Source organism: Acomys russatus, chromosome 22 (assembly GCF_903995435.1).
Source record: "Acomys russatus chromosome 22, mAcoRus1.1, whole genome shotgun sequence".
NCBI lineage: Eukaryota > Metazoa > Chordata > Mammalia > Rodentia > Muridae > Acomys > Acomys russatus.
In genome coordinates, this window is record NC_067158.1 from 52,379,222 (window position 1) to 52,398,533 (window position 19,312).

The following is a 19,312-nucleotide window of genomic DNA, read 5'->3' on the forward strand; positions in this document are numbered from 1 at the left end:
GAAACGAAACCTCCTCTTGTGACCCTCACTGCAGGCCAGGAGTCCAATCCAACACAGCACCTGACACAGCCCAACAAGTACAATAGAAATGGGCAGAAAACCCTCACAGTTAAAGAAAAAAAAAAAAAAAAAAAAAAAAAAGAACTGAGGAAAAAATCAAGCAACCAGCTGCAGAGCCCTGAGGCCTAATCAGCCATTACAGCTTCATCTTTGAGCCAACTTCTGCTTGGAGGGCTGTGAGGCTTCTCTGTGAAGGCGGTTGGAAGTTTAACGTAAGAATAATATAACCAGGGGTGAGCTTCCGGGCAGATAAGGTCACTGCCTCAGAGTCCGCCGATAGTTTTCACATGTTCAATGCATGGAGCAGTATCAGAAGAGGAAAAAGATTTCACAGCACATAGTGTGTTACAAAATATAAAGTTCACCTGGCAGGTGGTGCTGCATCACCACCACGATCCCAGCACTCCGGAGGCTGAGGTAGGCAGATCTCTGAGTTCAAAGCTAGCCTAGTCTAAGATCAAAAACTCAAGTGACACCACATGCTGGCGAGGATGTGGAGAGAGAGGAACACCCCTTCATTGCTGGTGGGAATGCAAACTAGTACGACCACTTTGGAAAGCTATCTGGCACTTTCTCAGAAAAATGGGAATAGGGCTTCCTCAAGACCCAGCTATCCCAATCCTTGGAATATACCCAGAAGATGCCCTACCACACAACAGGGACATATGCTCAACCATGTTCATAGCTGCTTTATTCATAATAGCCAGAACATGGAAACAGCCTAAGTGTCCGTCAGTAGAAGAATGGACTAAGAAACCGTGGTACATTTACACTATGGAATACTACTCAGCTATTAAAAACAAGGAATTCCTGAAATTTGTGGACAAATGGATTGAACTAGAAATTATCATAATGAGTGAGTTCACCCAGAAGCAAAAAGAGACAAATGGTATATACTCACTTATATCGAGACACTAGTCCAAGGGATACGTCCCATGAAAAACTTTACTTACCAGGAAAGTGGGTCAGAGGAGAAGACATCCTATTGAGACTTTAGGTGAGAGTAGCATGGAAGAATGGGGAAATAGAAGGATCCACAGGGTCCTGGAAACCTACAAGAGGAACTTTATGACAGGCAGATCTGGGTCCTGGGGTCCTCCTCAAACTAAGGCACCAGCCAAGGAGAATATAGGTAGTAAACTTCAAACCCCTACCCAGACCTAGCCGGTGAACAGGATATTCTCCACCATTGAGTGGAGAGTGAGATCTGATTCTCACACGAACTCTGGTGCCCCATTTCTGACCACGTACCCCGGATGGGGAGGCCTGGCAGCACTCAGAGGAAGGATAGCAAGTTACCAAGAAGAGACTCGATACTCTAAGAGCATATATAGGGGGAGGAGGTCTCCCTCAATCACAGACATAGGGGAGAGGAGAAGGGGGGAAATGGGAGGGAGGGAGGAATAGGAGGATACAAGAGAAGGGCTAACAATTGAGATGTAATATGAATAAATTAATTAAAAAATAAATAAAACAAAGCTAGCCTAGTCTACAAAACCAGGGAAGCCAAGACTACACAGAGAAGCACAATCTCGAAACAAAAACAAAAACATGCCCTAAATCATCTTGGCGAGGAAAGGGTTTATTTGTCTTGCATGGCATAATCACAGTTGGCCACTGAAGGACTCCAAAGCAGGAACTCAAGCAGGGCAGGGACCTAGAAGCAGGAACTCAGGCAAAGGTGGAGAAATGCTCACTCGGCTTGTTTTATGTTTCTTGTCTTTGTTAGCTGTGAATTTTGTTTTGTTGCTTTTCTTTCTTGGTTTTTCAAGACAGGGTTTCTCTGTGTAGCCTTGGCTGTCCTAGACTCACTTTGTAAACCAGGCTGGCCTCGAACTCACAGTGCTCCACCTGCCTCTGCCTCCCAAGTGCTGGGATTAAAGGCATGCACCACCATCTGCTCAGTGATCACACCACCCACATCAGTCATCAAGCAAGAAAATACTCCCATAGACTTGCCTACAGGCCAATCTCATTTGAGGTTCACTATTTCTAGATGGCTCTACCTTATGGCAAATTGATTTTTAAAAAGACAACAACAACAATAACAAAAAGCAAAAACAAAACATCTTAACCAGAACAGGGGTTTTCCCAGAAAAATAACTTCTTTAGTGCTAAAGACTGTGTGTCCTTATGGCAAAGGCTTGCTCTGACTTGGTTGAGCTTCTTAGCCTGTGTGGTTGCCGTGACATTTGTGGGATTGTCTGAATTCTCCATTGGACTGTAACGTTGCCAGGACAGAGACTGAGTTTGCCGTGGTCATGTCTGTACCCACACCAACGTCCTGATGCTCACACTTGATGGGGTGTTTGACGGCCGTCAACATCCTCCTGGCTCCCTCTTTGTCTCCTGGATTGAACAGCACAGCACAACAAGGCCCAGGTCCCGACGTCCTGAGGGCGGGTGGGAGCGCAGAAGTTGTAACTACAAAGTGTGACTCTCTACCAATGAGGAACAAGAGACAGGTGAGGGGAGCAGGTAGGCTTTGGCCTCTTCCCTCCTTTGTAAACTTCTTGGTGATGACCCAGGGCTACTCAGCCTTCTGAGTGAAACGCGGAGCCTCTTTGCAACCTGCAGCCTGCTTAGCACCTCAGCACACAGGGCGTATGTCTCGATTCCCTTCTCCTCATTGTCATGACCCTGGGCTTGTACCTCTGAGCAGCTTTACAGACAGATCCGTGGCTGCCTCACTTCTCGTTAGTAGATACAAAACATACCTGGTCGATCTTCTATTGCCAGACGAGTAGGTCATTTCTAATTTTTCAAGGCATGAATTTTTAAAATACTGAAGAATTTGGAGGCATTCTTATCTGTCATCTCTTATCTGGTGATATCACATCGCTGCGGAATTATTAATTTTATCCTAAAAATAAGAGGTAAGCATCTTTTGAGTTTCTGGCCACTCATTTTCAAAGCTCATGAGCTAGCAGTTCTGAACTATGTGTACTTCTAAAACCTCCCTGTCTTTGCACACTGTAACCTCTCTCTACCTGAAATGCCTCCACGACACTGTCTGTCTAGCAATTTCCATTTGCCCTCCAGCAGTGTCTACAAACCCTCCACCACTCTGCTCCAATACATTTGCAAGCTGAGCTCCCCCCTCCCTCCCCCTCCCCCTCATCTTCCCCCACTCTGGTTTTTGTTCTTGTTTTTGGAGACAGGGTTTCTCTGTGTAGCCTTGGCTATCCTGGACTCGCTTAGAGAGATGTGGTCATTGCAATCGCAGTCATGTGGTGGACTAATCATTTGCTTGTACTTCAGGCCACACCCATCAATTGTTTTCTTGATATATATTATATAGCAATAATATATTTTCCCTACTCCAAGACTGCAAATTATTAACAATCACCTAAAACATTAATAGCATAAAACATTGTGTCTGCCTTCAGGGAGACCAGCAGTAGCCCAGTTTAACTCCAGTCAATATCCTTTTCTGAATAGCTAAAGCTCTTGTGTACCCAGCAAATATTTTCCTTATAAATTTCAAAAGACAACATGCATCCAACATGCTTGAGGGTCTGTGTGCGAAAAGAGCCTGAGTTCGAACTCCTGCTCACTAACTCACTGTCATGCATGACTTTCTGAGCTTCAGTTTTCCCTCTGACCTAGTGGCCATGAGAATAGTGACCTCATGAGGTGGGCTACAAGGCTGAACTGTGGCAATTACAAGCGTATATTGTCTTTCCTGCTCCTCCAACAATCCCCCCTCTTCCCCTCTCCCCACAGCTGTCTCTAGCTGTATAGATTTGTGTAAATGTTGCAGTTGATTTTAATTTCAAGCATTCAGAGACCTATAATAGAAACATCAAGTGCTTCCTACATGCTGCACTCAACGCTGTTTCACATGCTTTGTGGATGTTAAGAGTTTCTGAAATGGATTATGGGTATGCATTCAGAGCATTCTTCTTTGATGACTTAATTAATTTTCAAAGCATTGAGAAAAGGACTTGCTTCTAGATTATTGCCTGTAATATTTCATCTTCCGAGGATGACACAAAAGGCACCATGAGTGGTGCCATCGCATCCAAAATACAGGTTAAACATCTGCTTTACGTCATCAAGAAAGCTACATTTGCCATTCCTCCCTCCACAAGAGTAAGCTTTAAAAGAAAATGACAGTGTTATTGTGGCCCTTTGAAACTCATAGATTTGAATGCTTGGTCATTAGGGAGTGGCACTACTTGATAGGGATTAGGAGGCTGTGGCCTTGTTGGAGGCAGTGTATCACTGGGAGTAGGCTGCCTGCTGCCTCAGATGCAGAACTCTCAGCTCCTTCTCCAGCCACCATGTCTGCCTGGATTCTGCCATGCTTCCAGCCATGATGGCAATGGGCGAAGCTTCTGAATGTAAGCAAGCCACGATTACATGCTTTTTTAAATATAAGAGTTGCCATGGTCATGACATCTCTTCACAGAAATAGAACACTGAGACAGTTACTCCGGGGGGGGGGGGGAGGGAGGCATTGGAGTGAGTGGCAGTCATGCATGGTCTTGGTGGTCATGGGCTAGACTTCATTTCCCTTGAGTTACTTGGGCTAAGTGGGGAGGGGGGGTGGAATCAGGCAACCACACCTGTCTTTTGGCTCTTCTAGCACTGCTAACTGGCTTACCTTTATCATCTGCAGTGAATGACTGTCCTCTGAGCCAAGCACGGGACTTGACCATTTGGTGGAGTTCAGCTGTGCTGTCTCAAAAAAGAATCACCCCAGCTGGACTTGTTAACTGTTTATACCTTCTCATGGAGGAATAAGGATGGTTAAGACACCTCCCCTGGGTATCCGGCTGCTTCCACGCCCGTTGGGCACCACTTTATCTTAGCTACATGTGTCCTGGGGGGGAGGGACTAGAGTATATAGACCAGAGAAGACTAGAAGAAGGTGGAGGCATGCTTGTGGGTTTAGGAAAGCCCACATCCATGCTGGATAAAGGCTTTCCAGGTGATTCCTATTGAGGGAAGAGCACACAAACCCCTCGAAAAACAATCTCCTATCTATGCTCTGGAAAGACCACCAATAAACTCATCGATTTCCCAAAGTGGTGAGTTGTTGTCACTGGGACCTTAAGAGGGAAGGACAATGTTGTTTGTATTCGCCCCAGGAAGGAGTTTTAGTAACGCAAGGATTTCTCACATGGTATGTGAAGACACAGGGTGGAGAGTGGGTGCTGAGCCGTCCCTTCAACCCCTCACCTGGGAGACTTTTTCTGAGCACAGGACAGCTAGCTCCAGTAGCCTGGGTGAGAGCTGCTGACAAGAAGAGCGAGCTGGGGCTCATTCTTGCAAAACCAAGAAGTGTGTGATTTCCTAAGTACTGTTGTTTCCCTCCTTCTTCCTTTCAGCTCTGAATTACTTGCTTGCAACAGGGAATATGTTATCCACCTAACAGCCAGGCACCCACCTCGTCCCTGATAACGTTCACCAGTGGAAGTCTATCCATCTCAGAAAGCAGGGTATCGATCCCTGTCATTGGTGACTAGTCATGTCTGGTCTAAGTGAGGCCTGGCCCACCTGCAGCCTCTGGCCACATGCATCCCAAAACATCTGTTACATGAATTCGGTCTACTACATGAAGGCAGCACAACACATCTAGACATCACAGCATCATGTCTCAGTGGCAAAGGTTGGATACTCCTGGATCCTCTGATGGTGCTGGGTGAAAGGTGCACATATGAGCCTGTTCTAGCCAAAGAGATATATACAGGGGGGGGGAGAGGACTGGGTAGGTCCAACTTTAGAGTAGTAGAACTCAGAGGGATCAAGTTGAAAGTGAGACCAGGCATCATTTACTTGTTTCCATGTTAATAAAGCATTAACAAAATTCCTGTATGGAGCCAAGCGTGGTGGTGCACACCTTTAATCCCAGCACTCGGGAGGCAGAGGCAGGCAGATCGCTGTGAGTTGGAGGCCAGCCTGGTCTACAAAGTGAGTCTAGGACAGCCAGGGATACACAGAGAGACCTTGTCTAGAAAAACCAACCGAACAAACAAAAACAGAACAACAAAACAAAACAAGATTTATGTATGTTTATAAGGAGAGCAATTGACATAATCTGTCTCATGTATATTGTAGCAGATGGGCAATATTAATTACTTTTTCCCTCCCTGTGACCAAATACCTGACAAGAAGCATGTAAGAGAAGGAGGACTTGTTTGAGCTGAGCATTGGAGGGTGTAGTCCATCTCGACAAGGAAGAAACAACAGCAGGAACATGCTCACATTTCAGCAGCAGGCAAGAAGTATAGAGATCCATTCCGGTACTCAGCCCATGGCCTGGTTTTTATTCAACCCAGAACCTCAGCCCATGGAATGGTGGTGGTCTCTTCCCACCTCAGTTAGCTCAATCTAGAAACTTCCTCCCAGATGTCTGCTCCCAGATGATCCCAGATCCCTTCAAGTTAGGAATGGATACTAACCACGCCAGCTTGTTAGAGCAAGTAATGGCTTTCCAAGGTGGAGGGTGTGGCTCGCCGATAAAGCGCATACCTAGGTGTATGAGACCCTCAGTTTCATTCCCAGCACTGCAAGAGTGGGTGAGGGCACCCCTAAAAATGTTGATATTTCTGTGGTAGCAGGTTAGATTATGATTGGTAACTAGTTATTTCCCAATACATAACACTTGTTTTATTCAGGTTATTTGAATGTACTCAATGTAATCACATGACTTTGTATATGTGGAAGAGAGAAGCAGATAATTTAGAGTGATGACGTTGGAGACTGACCGCTGACTGCCATTCCTGACTCTAAAGCTGCAAGAGGAGCAATCAGCTCTGGTGTCAGTAGCTTCAGGAAGCTGGAAGAGGCAGGAAAGCCCTGCTGATAGCTCGGTTTTGGCTCAGTGAGACCTCTTTCATATGTCTGGATGCCAGATACACTGAATCATTTTAAACATCTGACTTACTGACAATTTGTCATAGCAGCAGCATTGAACTAATACAGTGAGCAAGAGGGGTCCATTGATGAGCCAGAGAAGCCTTGTTTCTGCACACAGACATGCCCTCTTTGTTAATATAGGTGCCACCTGGCCCTCAGGAAGTTTAACGCTCCCCCAGCAATTCTCGTGTGAGGTGATATTCCACAGCCATCGCTCCGAAACAAGATATACAAGGGCCTGGTGGTAAGTGCTGCTGTCATAGTTGCCTTTCCTGTCTGAAATAGCCACTCGATCATTGGATCCCCCTGGCTTGCCCAGTTGAGTCACCTAGCACGCATCTAGAACATACCTGTGCTGGGCTACACCCTCACTACTGATCCTCAAGGTACGGCGTGGGGCTGGGACAGAAATCGAAAGCATTTTGCATGGCTCTAGGGTTTAACCAGGGTGGAAAGGGCCTGTATTGGGAGAACAGCGGAGGCCTCAGCAGTCTGTGTCACTCTGAAAACTCTTGGCACTGCGGCTGACGACGCAGAGCAAAGGAGGTTTGTGGAGCACAGCCTATTGTGGCCAGCTGTCCCCAACAGGAAATGTTTACACATGTTTGCAGAACTTCTCTACGAGCGTTGAGCAAGAGCCAGCTGCTTTGGAAAGAACAGCCCGTGAACACTACGATAACCTAGGACTCGCAAGAAAGAAATAGAGTTGACAGTACTTGGGAGGAGTGCTATGAGGAATTGAGGAGTTTGGTGGGACATTGTCGTTAAGGGCGAACCATTCACAGAGATCACCAAAGACAACAATGTATGCTTGGTGGGGTATTCTCTTCAGATTTCTCATTGCAAAGGGGGGTGGTGGTGGAACTAGCATTTCTTTTCGTCACATTTACTTATTTTTTATTATTGAGTGTTCCTGTGTACATGTGTGGAAAGGTGCTCATGCCAGGGAATTTGTGTGGTCAGAGGACAACTATGTTGTGTCTGGTCTCTCCCTTCACCTTCTCGTGGATTCTGAGGATCAAACTGAAGCCATCAGGCATGCAAGGCAAATGCCTTTAGGGCTGAGCCACCCTACTAACATATAAATAGAAATTTATTGCAAAGTTCTGGTGGTAACTACCTTGATCTACTGATCACATTTAGTGTTAGACACAGTTGAACACCCTGACCTTCTGCAACTCCTGATAAGATACAATATAAAGCAGACAAAGTCACTGGTGAAATGTTCTTGACAAAGAAATTTTGTTGGCATTTAAAAAAAAAAATCTATTTTATTGGGTTCTTATACCTCTACCTCCCTTCCAACCTTTATTCTACCATAATCCCTCCCAACTCCCCAACACTAGGTAGGAGAGAAATAAGATTAGAGGGGAGGGCTGGAGAGAGGTTAAGTGTACTGACTGTTCTTCCAGAGGTCCTGAGTTCAATTCCCAGCAACCACATGGTGGCTCACAACCATCTATAATGAGATCTGGTGCCCTCTTCTGATGCTCAGGTGTACATGCAGGCAGAGCACTGTATACATAATAATAAATAAATAAATCTTTTTAAAAAAGATTAGAGGGGAAAGGGAGTGTAGACTTCTACAGGCTACTTCCTGCTAATTAAGGACATAGAGTTCCTTGAGGCAAATCCAATCTGTGTTGTCAGAATCTCCAGCAATAGCAAACGCAACAGCAAACACAGCAGCAGAACGGGTCGCAGCACGGGTCGCAGCACAGATCGCAGCAGCCACTACAGGCCCTCTCAGGACTCTCCTGTTAATACCCCATCTAGAATGAAACTATCTGGATTTGGTAAATATCACATCCCTGCTGTGAAGCAGCCTCTTATTCCATACCTGGGATTAAAACAAAAACATATTTCCATAACATAACTGGGTTTTTAAGGAAACCAAAATCCTCACTACAAAATTTAGCCTAAATTTTTTTTTCTAATCCACAGACTTAACTTCCAAGAGAAGAGAAATTATCAGGATAAAGGAAATGAGTAGAAACCATGAGAGTTGCAGCCGGCATTCTCTCTTCAAAAAGATATGTGGTGTGGCTAGAGAGATGGCTCAGAGGTTAAGCACATGGACTGCACTTCTGGAGGTCCTGAGTTCAATTCCCAGCAACCACATGGTGGCTCACAACCATCTGTAATGTGATCTGATGCCCTCTTCTGGCCTGCGGGTGTACATGCAGGCAGAACACTGTATACAAAACAATAAATAAATAAATCTTTAAAAAAAAAAGAGAGAGAGATGTGGCTTTTCAGACTACTGACACTTCAGCATAGGAAGAAACGTGCATGACCAAACATGGGGCTTTAGTTGGATCCTAGTTTATCTTTTATATAAAAGGGAAGGAAAAAAAATATCAATGCCTATAGAATGTTTTAGGGAATTTTCTAAGGACACTTGGGTATGGATTATTGTGATTTTCAGGTCTTAATTGTTAACTTGATGGGATTTTAAATTGCTATGGCAACACACCTCTGGCCACGTCTGTAAAGGACTCTGTAAACTGAGGTGCAAACACTCACCTTAAAGGTGGCCATAACCGTTAATATGGTCTGACGTCCTGGACAGAATAGAAAAGAGGCAGTGAGCATAGTACAGACGCTCATCCCCTTTAACTCCTGACTACGGGCACAGAATGACAGCTGCTTCAGGTTCCTGCCACCATAATGTCCCCCACTGTGACGGACTGCACACTGGAACTATGAGCCAAAATAAACTCCTCCTTATGTTGCTTCAATCAGGAGCTTTGTCATAGCAATGAGGAAAGTAACTAATACAGACTAGATATTAGATGATCTTCGGGAACTATCACGTGTCTTCAATGTGACACTGATATCATGCTATTTTTGAAGAGTTTCCTCTTTTCAACTAAACTAGCTAGGCACAAAATGTCTCAGTATCTGAAACTCATTTTCAAATGTTCCAGCAAAATACAAATACACACACACACACACACACACACACACACACACACACACACACACACTCATAAAAGCAAAGCAAAATACTGCCAAGGTGCTGGTAATGGTGGGAAAAGAGGTGGTCACACACTGCACTCTTTTTCAACTTCTTGAGTGTTTTAAATGGTTCCCTTAAAATCCGGGAGAAACAGTAGCATTGTAACCTTATGTGTCAGGAAATGTCTTCTCCAAATTTGGTCTCTAGGAGTGTTTGAGGTTGACATGGTCCTTGTGACTTTTCCTTCTAAGAATGCCACTTCGTCAAAGTGTCCACCCACACCCAGGCCACCTTCCTGGATGGCTGCCTTCTCAGCCTTGACCTTGTACTCCTGAAGTTACCTAGACGCCTTTCAGGAGGCTCAGCATAGGAGCTGGCACACCCTCCAAACACCTGATGAAGTTACCAGATTCCTTAGCGCAAGAGGCCCGGGACCTTCCTGTTGTTATATACACACTTAAGAGAACAAATATTAGTCTGTATATACACAATCTAATGGATGTTTTAAAAAATAGCATACTATATTGTGTGTTCCCAAATGTCACTTTCTAGAGCAAACTACACAGGCCAACCTAGAAATGTGTCTCTTAGAGTCACCTTTAGACCCTGTTTCGCATATGCTCCCGGGCTTTTGACCTTGAAGTGGATATTTGATCTGTGAGCAGCCAAATAATCACCAAGAGTCGCATAAGGCAAGTCAGCTGCCCAGAACAGGGAAGTGCTTCTAGCCGGACACTAGAAGGATTATGTAGGCTGATAATTATTTCCTTAAACTAACTAGCTTTGACTGCCATTCATTTAAAATAAAGTCCAAATGAAATCCATTGCCCCCCCCCCCGGAAAGGAACAGCTGAACCTTGTTTCTGAAGCTTATCATTTTATAAGGGACAGTGGCAGCACATCTACCTTATCAACTCTACGGCATAACTGCACTGATCTAGGAAAGCCACTTAAAACAGGGCTTGGTCTCCAGAAATGTCTCTACAACATTTGTCTACTGTGCAAAGTGTTGCTGCTGCTATTCATCAAGCATGCAGTCACGTCGCATTACAGTTACATTTGTGTATGGAACACTGAAATGGTCCTTTTTGTTGCAGATGAGAGACGATTAGCTCAAATAGCTTCAGTCAGAAGGAAAAAATGGGATCATGTAGCCAGGAAGTCCAGGTGCAGAGGTGGCTTTGGGTACAGCTGGGCCTGGGATTCCAGCACCCTGTCCCTCCTGCCGTTATTCAGCTCGGCCTCCTGGTGTGGAAGTCTCTCTCCATGAGATGGGTAAGTTGTCCAGTGGGAGCTGGATGACACCCCAAGCTCTAAACACTGTTGCTCTTGATTCCTGGGAAAATCTCACCCTCTCCCGGCATGTGAAGGAGACAGTGACTCCAAACAGTCAGGCTGTCCTTGCTTACTCCTGAGCAAATAGCTTGTAGTGGGGTACAAGACGGCTGATGTGGGTCCCACAGACAGCTGAGTCAAAGGCTTGAGATTCCTCCTGGCCTCGTAAAGTGGGAGCAAAGGTGTCACCAAAGTGACATATGCTCCCTCAAAACTGAACAGCTCGTTTCAATGCATTTTGTATTCCTTTTTTCATCAGCAAGGAGTTACCACTTTTGGTTTCACACTGTGCCAAGCATTACACTAGGGGCTGGCTATACATGAAAGTGGTATGAACTAAGGGCTAAGCTTGATGGATAGGGAGATCTGTGCATGGGTCCTGTTGCACATTTTAGATATGTCACCTTAATCTTCCTCCTACTGGGAAGCAAGCATTACCCCCACTAGACGAGCAGTCAGAGGCTCAAAGGTCACCTGCTCAAAGCCACACCCCTTAGCAAATGACAGAGCCGATTTGAACCCATGATAATCTGACCGTTTCTTTTGCATTAAATTCCCATGAGGTAATTGTTTATGAAGAGCACTATGCTAGTGATGAGGAAAGAAGACTCAAGGAGGTAGGATAAATAGCTCCAGGCCATGATCAAGCTCCGTCTAGGCAGTGGGAACCAGAAATGATGACATGGACCCTGAAAGCACTGCTGTGTGGGGCATGCAGATTGACTACTGCACAGAAACACGGCACATCGGGGACACTAAGGGTTAAACTCCAGCTTAAGTTCTACTCATGACCCTGACCTTGGCCTTCTACTGGCCAAGCAGTACTTATGAGATGACTGGAGGGAGAGCCTTTATAGGTCAAGCAATGCCTCTGGATGGGTGAATAAAACCCTGGCCCAGGACGAAACAGATGACTACGTCCTTTTCGAGAAGAGCCATATGAGGAAGAGACTTATCAAGGGAATTCAGTGACACAGGTCAGGGACACGGGGCTACTATATTCAGACTTCAGTATGTAGACAGACACAGTAGACAGCCCAGCTTGTCTGGTAACAGGACATGGCTGCTGGGCAGATGGATCCCATGTGACTGGGAGGATTGGATTGATTCAGATCCTGTTGTCTTCATCCACTTTGGGAAGAGCAGAGCTTGCATGGACTCTGCCCATTCCAGCAGGGTTGGCTTACACACCTCTGTCAGGTCAACTGGAATGTGCAGAAAGACACAAGCCTAAGAGTCTGAGAGCATCACCTGTGGTGCACACCTTTAATCCCAGCCCTCGGGAGGCAGAGGCAGGCAGATCTCTGGAAACTCAAGGACAGACTGGTCTACAAAGTGAGTCCAGGACAACCAAGGCTACATAGAGAAACCATGTCTCGAAAAACAAAATAACAGAGAGAGTCTGAGAACACCCCAAAACCCACCAATCTGATACAGAAAGTTGGAGATAGCTAAAGCCAATTATCAGCATCATATTCTGTCCCATTATTGAAGCCTTATCTATTGTCATAAGAAAGAACCCCAGTGCCCTAGCAAAGAGGGCATTTATACATCCCACATCTCTCTACTTCCAGAGGGCAAGTATTAATTAATCTTTGCTGCCTATCATATTTTGGGCTCCTTGCTGAATAGTGTCAAACACAAAGGATTGATACAAGTCATTTTTGGGAGGGGTGGTCTCATGAAAAAGCCTAATAACACATTTGAAGAAAGAAAAAAAAATACACAAAGCAACAAGCACAAAACCTTGGTTGCAATGGGCACACAATAACAAGTATTATCTCAATCTAATTCCCAACTCCCCTAATACTGTGTAGGAGCTGAGCTGTGTGTGCTAAAAACTGACAGGATGCTTGTATCCAATCAGGCAACAGCCCGCCCATGCTCAACATAAGCTAGACACATGCAGCCCCTGGAGCCAACTGGCAATTTCAAAACCCATGGCTACAAAACCTACTTCATGGCAAGAAGGAGCTAGTGTCCAAGGGAGATGGAAGTACTAGCAGGATTTGATTTGCCCTGTCAGCTGTGAGGCAATAGTTCTTTTGAGGAGTGGGGAAGGACATTGAGACATTGGTGTGCGTGGATTGTCTCACTTTGCTCAGGGAAGCTTAAAATACAAATAGCACCTCTGGCAGCCAGTAGCAGTGGCACATGCCTATAATCCAAGAATTTGGGAGGCTGAGGCAGGTGGACCACTGTGAGTTCAAGGCCAGCCTGGTCTACAAACAGAGTCCAGGACAGCCAAGGCTACATGAAGAAACCCTGTCGAAGAAGAAGAAGAAGGAGGAGGAGGAGAGAAAGGAAGGAAGGAAGGAAGGAAAGAAGGAAGGAAGGAAGGAAGAAACAAAGCAGCCCAGTCTGATAAGTTTAGGAAATACATAGGAGACAGTGCTCCGTGTTCGGGGGCATGGGCGAGCTGGCATCTCATGCAAAGTGTGTTGTCCTTTGTTCTTTAAGTCTTTTAAAGAAACATTCCATAACAAATCTCATATGAACATTTTTAGGATGCTTTTTAAATTTGACAAGGTTATGATTTGTCAAAGAAGAGTGAAGATGTTGACCGAGTACACCACACAGACTAGGCCCTCTTTTGTGAGACGTGTAGCGTCCTTTAAATACTTCCATAAACCACACACATCACTAACACATCAGCTCCAGAAGGGAGGGAAAACCAGATCCCTGGGGAGAGCATGTGTCTTAGAACCACACTGCCAGCGTGGAAGTTCTGGCCACTGAACTTTTCTAAAGCATCTGTGTAGTAGCTGCTTAACCTTTAACCTAACTAATACCCTAAGAAGAGTTTGGGTGCTAAGTGGTACCTAGTCCCACTAGGTCTCCAAAGATACCTCCAACCTGACCAGTGAGACAATGAGTTCCATTGTGTGGGCAGGAGTGCCAGTGGCAGAGAGGCACAAGGGACCACCCACCTCTGCACCATGCAGCTGCTGGTGGGATACTCTGGCCTCAGTGCACCCTGAAAAATGAATGCAACATAGTTGCCAACTTCCTTCATAACAGAGGTTTCTAAATACAAAATTCAAGAACAGATGGCAAAATAAAGACTCATTATATGTGTGTGGTCTACGCTTTGTCTCATGTGTGCATCAGTGTGTGTGTGTGTGTGTGTGTGTGTCTGTATACTCAACATCGATGCCATTTCTTGGGAATAATAAGCTCATTCTCCCAGCCCCACTTATAGCTAATAACAATAAACAATTATTGACGTTTTCTTCATCACCACCTTCTACCTCATGAATATTTATTGTCCATGCTAATTGGCACAGAAGGTTGCAGCAGACAGATGCAAATTAGACTTCTAGGAAGAAACAGCCTCCTATTTCTCAAGGCATTTTGATCTAGGTACCACAAGAAAACCTTTCTTGACTTTAATTGTTACTTACTTACTTACTTACTTACTTACTTACTTACTTACTTACTTATTTTTATTAGAATAAAGAGGGGAAGTGGCTGAAAGGATATGTTGGAAGCATGAATGGCTTCCATGTTGAAGGCTTGGTTGCTGGATGGTGGTTTTAAAAGGTGCTATGTACCTTTAAGAAGTCAGGTCTACTAGGAGCTCATTAGAAGCACAACATGAAGGGGGATTGTGGGATTTCTGTCTGTCTCAGTGTCTGTCTGTCTCAGTGTCCCTCTGCACTGATTTCCAGACTGCTTATCCAAGCTCCCACTATGATGGGCCCAGCACCACTTGGTTCCTCTGGGAGGCCTGAGCTAATGCAGCTTTTAGTCTTTAAACCTCCAAAGCTGGAGCTAAGTCTGTCTCTTTCGCCTTAAAACTTAGTGTCCCCAGAAAGGTCATGATAGTGGTGAGAGGCTGCAGCAGCCTCCATACAGATTCGAGCTGAGGCTATGAAGATGTTTCCTTGGGGCTGGTGAGATAGATCACTGGGTAAACATGCTCTGCCTAGACTTGTCAACCCCAGGACCCACATGGTGTAAGGAAAGGACTGAGTGTCACATGTTGTTCTCTGACCTCCACAAGCTTGCTGTGGTGTGCACACCACCACCCTCACATGCTCCCACCCCCACCCTCACATGCTCCCACCCCCGCATGCTCACATGAAACAAACACACACGTAATAAAATGAATAAATAAAAAACAAAATGTTATCTAAAGTTTAGAGATCATACAAGTAAGCCCTGTTTTCCATGCATGAAAAAACTCCTGGCATGTGACACTTTTAACTGGGGAGGGCACAGGCACATTGTTAGAGAGAGAGTCTGAAGGCTGAGACCCTCCTCCTGTGGCCCCATACGTGCTGGCGGTAATCCTAAACTGTAAACATCTATCCATTTTAAACCACAACAGTTTTCGACTTCTTTGTTTCAGCCACTCAGCTTTGGTCTGAACAAGAACGCTCAGGAAGACTGGTTATGCTGCAATGAGGTGTGCGTCAGAGCCTGTGTGCCTGCCAGCACAGTATGAGATGAGCTTGCTGTTCCTGGGAGGGAGGTAAGAGAGGGTGCCAGAATATTTCTAGGATGGCAGATGCACTATAGGATAATGTAGGATCTCTTTCAGTCCTCAGGATTGGGAGAAGATGGAATAAATGGTAAGTCCGCTTCCCGGTAACTGTAACTGTTATCTGGCAGCTCTCAGAGTACTGCTAGCCCACACTGGTGTAGGGTTTACTACGATTGGGCCCCATGCATGAAATCATTGCATCCTCCCTCACTATACCTTTGAAATAGGTGTAGTCGTTGGCTACAGCAATGTGTGCGGTGGTACGTGTATGGCTAGAGCTCTCAGCCGCTGTACATAACTACCGGAAGTTGACAAGGGTCAAAGAGCAACTCATGTTCTTTATAGCAAGCTTTGTGCCCTGGCATGTGACTTGCCCAGAGACACATTTCTTTTATTGCATCAAAGAGCCTTCTGCTGGTTAAGCCCTATATTCTCAGAGCCACGTCGGTTCCAAGAGAGGATGTGGGGCTTCTCCCTCCGGAGAGGTATAGTGTGGCAGGTATCACCTCTCCCTACCACAGGTCAGTGCTGAGGGTGGCTACAGTGTGTCACCCTGCTGGTGCATGAGCTGACATTTTGACTCTGCCTCCTATGAATCACAGCTTTTATGACCTTAAGTCAGCCATTCCTTCACATGACCGGCTCAACAGAAACTACAGTGAGCATGAGCAGAGAGAGAGCTGCAGGCTGGCGACCGGCCAAGGACCTCAGGGTCAGAAGAGCGGGGTTTCTGCCTGGCACCATGCCATGTCACGTGTGGCAGGGACTGGTGGCTCTTCAGCGGATGCTTTTGGACATATGGAACAAAAAGCAAGGGCCAAAGTCAAAGTGAAAAGCTCTGCCATTGATGGTTTTCACCGTGGTTATTTTCCAAGAAGATCAGACAAATGGTCTGACTGGTCTCCTTTTGAAAATAAGTAGGGAGAAATTCGAATGTTAATCTGTTGGCGATAAAATGTACACTGTGGTTCTATGTCATAGCCAGTCACAGATACAGAAGTCTGGATACAGCTCTGTCATTTCCAGCCACATGTTCTTGGTTGGTTATGAGAATTCTCTGAGCCTCATTGTGCCTTGGAATACATTTATGTCATGATGTCACTCCATCCTTAGTTCCTAGTTGAACCTGTGTTATCATGAGGGAGGTAGTGAGGGTACAGTATGGAAGAAGATATCCCTAGAACAGCAGACCCAGGGTGGGGTGTGCATAGCATCTCTCTCTCTCCTGAGACTGGAAGAAGATCGGGGAACAGGAGACTCGGTTTCTTCCTGGTAACTGGGTCTGCAGCTCTGGGAAGAGTGATGCTAGCTCACACTGCCGTCGGCAGCAGTTTCAGGAGCTACCAGCAAAGACTCAAATGAGACAATACATGTGTGAGTTCTTTGAATCATAGCTGAGGACCTTGAGAAAGAACTGATAGATTTAGAAAGACAGAAAGCCTTGGAAGAACAAGAAAGAGGGGCAATCTGACATTTTCTAGAATCGACTGGAGGGCACGCTGTGACAGGTTTTCCAGATCTGAGTAGACCCCCAGGTCTTAGCACAACTGACTCCATAACGGAAGTGCCATTCAGGCCATGAAGTGCAGCAGCGTGTAGACAGCACCACCTGCTGAAAGGACAACAGAGGCCTAACCCATCCCAGGCCGTAGTGACAGGCAAGTCTCTAAATGTACTAACAATAAGCCAGGCATGGTGGCACACATCTTTAATCCTAGGACTTGAGAGGCAGAGGCAGGCGAATCACTGTGAGTTCAAGGCCAGTCTGGTCTACAAAGCGAATTCAGGACAGCCAAGGCTACACAGAGAAACACTGTCTCGAAAAACCAAACCAAACCAAACAAACAAACAAAAATAAATAAATGTGCTAACCTTGCTCTTTCCCTTCTGTAGTTCCACTTCTGGCGAATTGTTCATGTTAACTGAAGTACGTCAACACAGATGAGATTTCTGTGCTTTTTACCCCAGAAAGGCTCGGGCTACACTGAGATCCCGAATACCCAGTGTGGTGGGCAGCCAGACTTTCTGTTGGTGTAAAGCTAAGTCCCAGCAGTCTTCTCAAGGGAACACTCCACAACGATGCTTTCTCGAATGGCTGCATTTGGCAGGAACCTTTGAGATAATGGCCATTGACTCTACTCTTTTATTTTATTTTATTTTTTTTTATTTTGGTTTTTCGAGACAGGGTTTCTCTGTGTAGCCTTGGCCATCCTGGACTCACTTTGTAGACCAGGCTGGCCTCGAACTCACAGCGATCCCCCTGCCTCTGCCTCCCGAGTGCTGGGATTAAAGGCGTGCACCACCACGCCCGGCTCTACTCTTATACCTCGGAGGTATGCATTCGCTGAGTAACCCTATCAGTTTGGCCGTGGTGCGGGTTTTCTGCTGTATTATAGTGTGGCAAAGGTACTCTGGACAGACAAGAAACAAAAGGGGTTCTGTAGCAGGGTCAGGTGTACGCATACGTGTACACGCACACAGATGTAACGACTCACTTTGGTGGGGACCTAAATGGGTCTCTCAAATGAACGAATCTCTTCTAGGGTGGCGGAGATGACAATTATCTTCCTCCAGGCCTCATCTCTTAAGGGGCCCACCATCAGCCATGCAACACTGCCACCCTAGAGCCTTGAGGGACACACTCAAACTGCAGCCTGGCATCTCAGATGCAGAGAGATTAGGTGTCTGGGCCAAGGTCATCAAGTTTGGGGGAGACTGTGCCAAAACTGAAAGCTCGGGATCATAGGATAGCAAGGCCATGTGACAAAAAAAAAAAGGTCATACAAATTAGGTTTCATGAAAGGCCAGTTGTGGTGGTACACAGCTGGAATCCTGGCATTTGGGAGGTGAAAGTGAGCCAGGGAGGGGGGCGGAGGTGGGGGGGATTGTGACTTGGAGGCTATCCTAGGCTGCATGGTGAGGCTCGGTCTCAATTTACAAAACATGAAAGAGCAGAAAAGGAGTATAGTGACCACCACATAGTGCTGAAAGTGGGGAGCGAGAGACACCGCAGTGAAGGTGAGGGAGGCCACCATTCAAATTACCTGCAGCTTAGAGTCATCTTAGGGATGGAGGCCTTGGGTATGTCTTGTCATCTCAGTGTCACCTTCACTGTATTGCTGACGAATTTTTTGGTGCCTACAACCTGGCACTCTCTTCCCTAATTTTTCTAGTATCATCTTCTTGAAATTTTTAGTTTGGTTCCTTGAGTACCTGTGATGGGCTAAGTAACCTGTCAACCAAAAACACCCAGGTTGTAATCCCAGTGAACCTGGGAACGTGTGACCGTGGGGGGCGGGGTCTCGGGACAGCGATGAACCTGCGTTATCTGCGTGCACTCAGAGCAATAACAAGTGTCGCTACAAGTGGGAAGCAGTTAAGTCCGTGTGAGAGAGGAAACCGTGAGGATAGAAACAACGGCCAAAGCACAGACGAACCGCCATTCTGTGGATAACGGGGCCTATGGCAGAGATGGTCTGACCCTAGGAGAAGGAAGACACAGGAAAGCAGACTCTTCCTGGAACCTCCAGAAGGAACCAGCTCTTCCAACAACTTGCCTTCACCCTGACTGTGGGAGGTTCATACCACTGACCTCCCAA